This window comes from Schistocerca serialis, unplaced genomic scaffold, assembly GCF_023864345.2.
Source record: "Schistocerca serialis cubense isolate TAMUIC-IGC-003099 unplaced genomic scaffold, iqSchSeri2.2 HiC_scaffold_333, whole genome shotgun sequence".
NCBI lineage: Eukaryota > Metazoa > Arthropoda > Insecta > Orthoptera > Acrididae > Schistocerca > Schistocerca serialis.
In genome coordinates, this window is record NW_026047904.1 from 22,501 (window position 1) to 27,500 (window position 5,000).

At 49.4% G+C, this 5,000-nt stretch overlaps 1 non-coding gene across 1 annotated transcript in view; it reads right to left on the reverse strand.

Annotated features, from left to right (window-relative positions):
• LOC126445168 (small subunit ribosomal RNA) overlaps positions 1-49 on the reverse strand; it is a 1,909-nt gene extending 1,860 nt beyond the window's left edge. Inside the window, exon 1 of the ribosomal RNA XR_007582974.1 lies at positions 1-49. This exon is cut by the window's left edge and continues 1,860 nt beyond it. This is a non-coding gene — a ribosomal RNA (small subunit ribosomal RNA).
• Between the last annotated feature and the right edge of the window lie 4,951 nt (positions 50-5,000).

Sequence of the window (5,000 nt, forward strand, 5' to 3'; positions counted from 1 at the left end):
GCTTAATCTTTGAGACAAGCATATGACTACTGGCAGGATCAACCAGGGAGCTGCGTCAACTAGAGCTGAGCAGCCGGCCGCCCGGGAGTGTGTCCCGGGGGCCCGCGCGAACACGCAAGCGTCCGCTCAATTATTCTGCAAACAGGAGGAGGCTGAGCTCCCCTGCACAACACACCTCGAAACCCTCTCAGGTCCCGGCGGCGCGCAGCGCCGTCCTAAGTACTTGGTCGGGTTCGAGAGAGGCGCAATCGCCCGGAGTTAGGCGAGTAGACGCTTTAGGTGCGACCACCCGTGCTCCCAACTGAGCTTGCCGCTGCCGACAGAGGCCCGGGAGCGTGCTGTCGTGGCATTGCCGGCGGGAGACAACACGCGCCACCTACGGTGACCGGCAGCTCCAACGCCAGCGCCACAGAAGGACAAAAGCCCCACTTGGGTGCCGAAGCGAACTCTCCCAGCACAGCGCACGCGCCAACACGTCCGCACAGCTGCGATACAAACCACCTGCGAGAACCGCTGGGGCGACCGAGCAGCAGACGGCGTCGCGGCGCCGAGCGCCGGGCGGCGGCGCATCCTCAGCGCACACAGTCCTCAATCGGACCAGCACACTGCAGATGGCCACCGCGCTTCGCACCGGGCCCGCGAGGACCTACTTTGGCCGCAAGGCGCCGCGAGCAGGGGGCGCCGGCGCGCAGCTGCGCCGCCTGCCGCGTCCGTCGGCCGGCGCGCCTGCCACTGGCCGCCCCCACCAGCCGGCTGTAGCGCGTGCGCCCACGCACCGCGCTGCCAGCACGCCGGGCGGCCCCCCCTCACCGGCCGGGGACGGTCCCACCCAGCCACCGCCGCGTATCGCCTCACACCCAGATCCCCTTTCGCGTTCGTGGGCATGGTGGGTCCCCTTTCACGTTCGTGGGCATGGTGGGTATCCCTGAAACAACCGGTTAATAGCTCGACCGATCGTCGCCAACACTGATTCACCTCTAGCGAGAACAACCGCACCACAACGGGTTACCTGTTGTTCATTTGCGTAACGTCACCAGCAAACGTAGACGTCCATCGCCATTTGCAACGAGTATTGCATGCCTGTGTCAGGTGTCACAACACACTACGTCTGCCCACATAGACGCAACAACATGTGCACGCCTCGAGAACACGTGGAAGGTAGCCCCCGTACGTATGCGGTGTCCATTGCGCGAACGACTGTCAGCCGGCCTCTGCAGGATGTCGCAGATGTGGAACGCGGTGCAACATGCTATCACGGTGTGTGAGAAGAGACGACTACGTCCGAATACACGCTCCACTACATCAACAGACTGCTCATGCTGATCGCCATCCAGGGCGTCCGTTCCTCCCACACGTCTGAATGGCGTACCACACTGCAATCCAGCTCTTATAGGGAGACGACACGTAGCTGCGTGCACAATATTTGGACTGTATGGTCTGCCGTTGCTAGGCGCAGTCGTCGTACGGTCACACATGTGCCACGATGTATCATTCAGTACATACGGACCAATGTGCAGTACAGTTTGTGGGTTTTGCGTACATCGGCGGACAGGTGACAGGCCGTACCACAACGTAGGCTGAGTACGTCGGCATGCGAAGGGCATTGAACATGCAAACTTCTCAACGACCAGCTTGCGAAGGCAGGGGGGAAGGGGGGGGGGCATGTACGTCCTGCTGCTATCCACATTACAGTGTATAGCAGGAGCATGTGGAAAGTCAGCAACACCTGCAAGGTGTTTAACATGACGCGATACACAGGGGACCGGGCAGTGCGAATAGCGAACTATATTGCGAGGGTTGCGGTTAGGCAACACTACACTAATTTAACGAGTTGCATAACAATTACAGAGCAGGTTCAGCGACAACGTGCGTCAGGTTAAGGCGCAATATAGGTTAGGTTGAGGCACAATATAGGTTAGGTTAAGGCACAACATGGGTTACGTTAAGGCACAAATTGGGTTACGTTAAGGCACAACATGGGTTACGTTAAGGCACAACATGGGTTACGTTAAGGCACAAATTAGGTTACGTTAAGGCACAAATTAGGTTACGTTAAGGCACAAATTAGGTTACGTTAAGGCACAAATTAGGTTACGTTAAGGCACAAATTAGGTTACGTTAAGGCACAAATTAGGTTACGTTAAGGCACAAATTAGGTTACGTTAAGGCACAAATTAGGTTACGTTAAGGCACAAATTAGGTTACGTTAAGGCACAAATTAGGTTACGTTAAGGCACAAATTAGGTTACGTTAAGGCACAAATTAGGTTACGTTAAGGCACAAATTAGGTTACGTTAAGGCACAAATTAGGTTACGTTAAGGCACAAATTAGGTTACGTTAAGGCACAAATTAGGTTACGTTAAGGCACAAATTAGGTTACGTTAAGGCACAAATTAGGTTACGTTAAGGCACAAATTAGGTTACGTTAAGGCACAAATTAGGTTACGTTAAGGCACAAATTAGGTTACGTTAAGGCACAAATTAGGTTACGTTAAGGCACAAATTAGGTTACGTTAAGGCACAAATTAGGTTACGTTAAGGCACAAATTAGGTTACGTTAAGGCACAAATTAGGTTACGTTAAGGCACAAATTAGGTTACGTTAAGGCACAAATTAGGTTACGTTAAGGCACAAATTAGGTTACGTTAAGGCACAAATTAGGTTACGTTAAGGTACAATATGGGTTAGGTTAAGGTACAATATGGGTTAGGTTAAGGCACAACGTAGGTTAGGTTAAGGCACAACGTAGGTTAGGTTAAGGCACAACATAGGTTAGGTTAAGGCACAACATAGGTTAGGTTAAGGCACAACATAGGTTAGGTTAAGGCACAACATAGGTTAGGTTAAGGCACAACATAGGTTAGGTTAAGGCACAACATAGGTTAGGTTAAGGCACAACATAGGTTAGGTTAAGGCACAACGTAGGTTAGGTTAAGGCACAACGTAGGTTAGGTTAAGGCACAACGTAGGTTAGGTTAAGGCACAACGTAGGTTAGGTTAAGGCACAACGTAGGTTAGGTTAAGGCACAACGTAGGTTAGGTTAAGGCACAACGTAGGTTAGGTTAAGGCACAACGTAGGTTAGGTTAAGGCACAACGTAGGTTAGGTTAAGGCACAACGTAGGTTAGGTTAAGGCACAACGTAGGTTAGGTTAAGGCACAACGTAGGTTAGGTTAAGGCACAACGTAGGTTAGGTTAAGGCACAACGTAGGTTAGGTTAAGGCACAACGTAGGTTAGGTTAAGGCACAACGTAGGTTAGGTTAAGGCACAACGTAGGTTAGGTTAAGGCACAACGTAGGTTAGGTTAAGGCACAACGTAGGTTAGGTTAAGGCACAACGTAGGTTAGGTTAAGGCACAACGTAGGTTAGGTTAAGGCACAACGTAGGTTAGGTTAAGGCACAACGTAGGTTAGGTTAAGGCACAACGTAGGTTAGGTTAAGGCACAACGTAGGTTAGGTTAAGGCACAACGTAGGTTAGGTTAAGGCACAACGTAGGTTAGGTTAAGGCACAACGTAGGTTAGGTTAAGGCACAACGTAGGTTAGGTTAAGGCACAACGTAGGTTAGGTTAAGGCACAACGTAGGTTAGGTTAAGGCACAACGTAGGTTAGGTTAAGGCACAACGTAGGTTAGGTTAAGGCACAACGTAGGTTAGGTTAAGGCACAACGTAGGTTAGGTTAAGGCACAACGTAGGTTAGGTTAAGGCACAACGTAGGTTAGGTTAAGGCACAACGTAGGTTAGGTTAAGGCACAACGTAGGTTAGGTTAAGGCACAACGTAGGTTAGGTTAAGGCACAACGTAGGTTAGGTTAAGGCACAACGTAGGTTAGGTTAAGGCACAACGTAGGTTAGGTTAAGGCACAACGTAGGTTAGGTTAAGGCACAACGTAGGTTAGGTTAAGGCACAACATAGGTTAGGTTAAGGCACAACATAGGTTAGGTTAAGGCACAACATAGGTTAGGTTAAGGCACAACATAGGTTAGGTTAAGGCACAACATAGGTTAGGTTAAGGCACAACATAGGTTAGGTTAAGGCACAACATAGGTTAGGTTAAGGCACAACATAGGTTAGGTTAAGGCACAACGTAGGTTAGGTTAAGGCACAACGTAGGTTAGGTTAAGGCACAACGTAGGTTAGGTTAAGGCACAACGTAGGTTAGGTTAAGGTACAACGTAGGTTAGGTTAAGGTACAACGTAGGTTAGGTTAAGGCACAACGTAGGTTAGGTTAAGGCACAACGTAGGTTAGGTTAAGGCACAACATAGGTTAGGTTAAGGCACAACATAGGTTAGGTTAAGGCACAACATAGGTTAGGTTAAGGCACAACATAGGTTAGGTTAAGGCACAACATAGGTTAGGTTAAGGCACAACATAGGTTAGGTTAAGGCACAACATAGGTTAGGTTAAGGCACAACATAGGTTAGGTTAAGGCACAACATAGGTTAGGTTAAGGCACAACATAGGTTAGGTTAAGGCACAACGTAGGTTAGGTTAAGGCACAACGTAGGTTAGGTTAAGGCACAACGTAGGTTAGGTTAAGGCACAACGTAGGTTAGGTTAAGGTACAACGTAGGTTAGGTTAAGGTACAACGTAGGTTAGGTTAAGGTACAACGTAGGTTAGGTTAAGGTACAACGTAGGTTAGGTTAAGGTACAACGTAGGTTAGGTTAAGGTACAACGTAGGTTAGGTTAAGGTACAACGTAGGTTAGGTTAAGGTACAACGTAGGTTAGGTGAAGGCGCAATGTAGGTTAGGTTAAGGTACGATATACCTTAGGTTAAGGTACAATATCGCTTAGGTTAAGGTACAATATAGCTTAGGTTAAGGTACACGTTGTAGGGAAAGGTGTATTTTGGGGGGGGAGGGGGCGGCAGGTTCGTTGATAGTGATTATCGTAAGTGCATGCCTGCGGGATCATCCGATTTGTCACGTCAGGATGCACTTGTGGCTCATGACAGGCGGCGCTCCGATTCCAAGGTTGTGGCAGATCTGTGTCT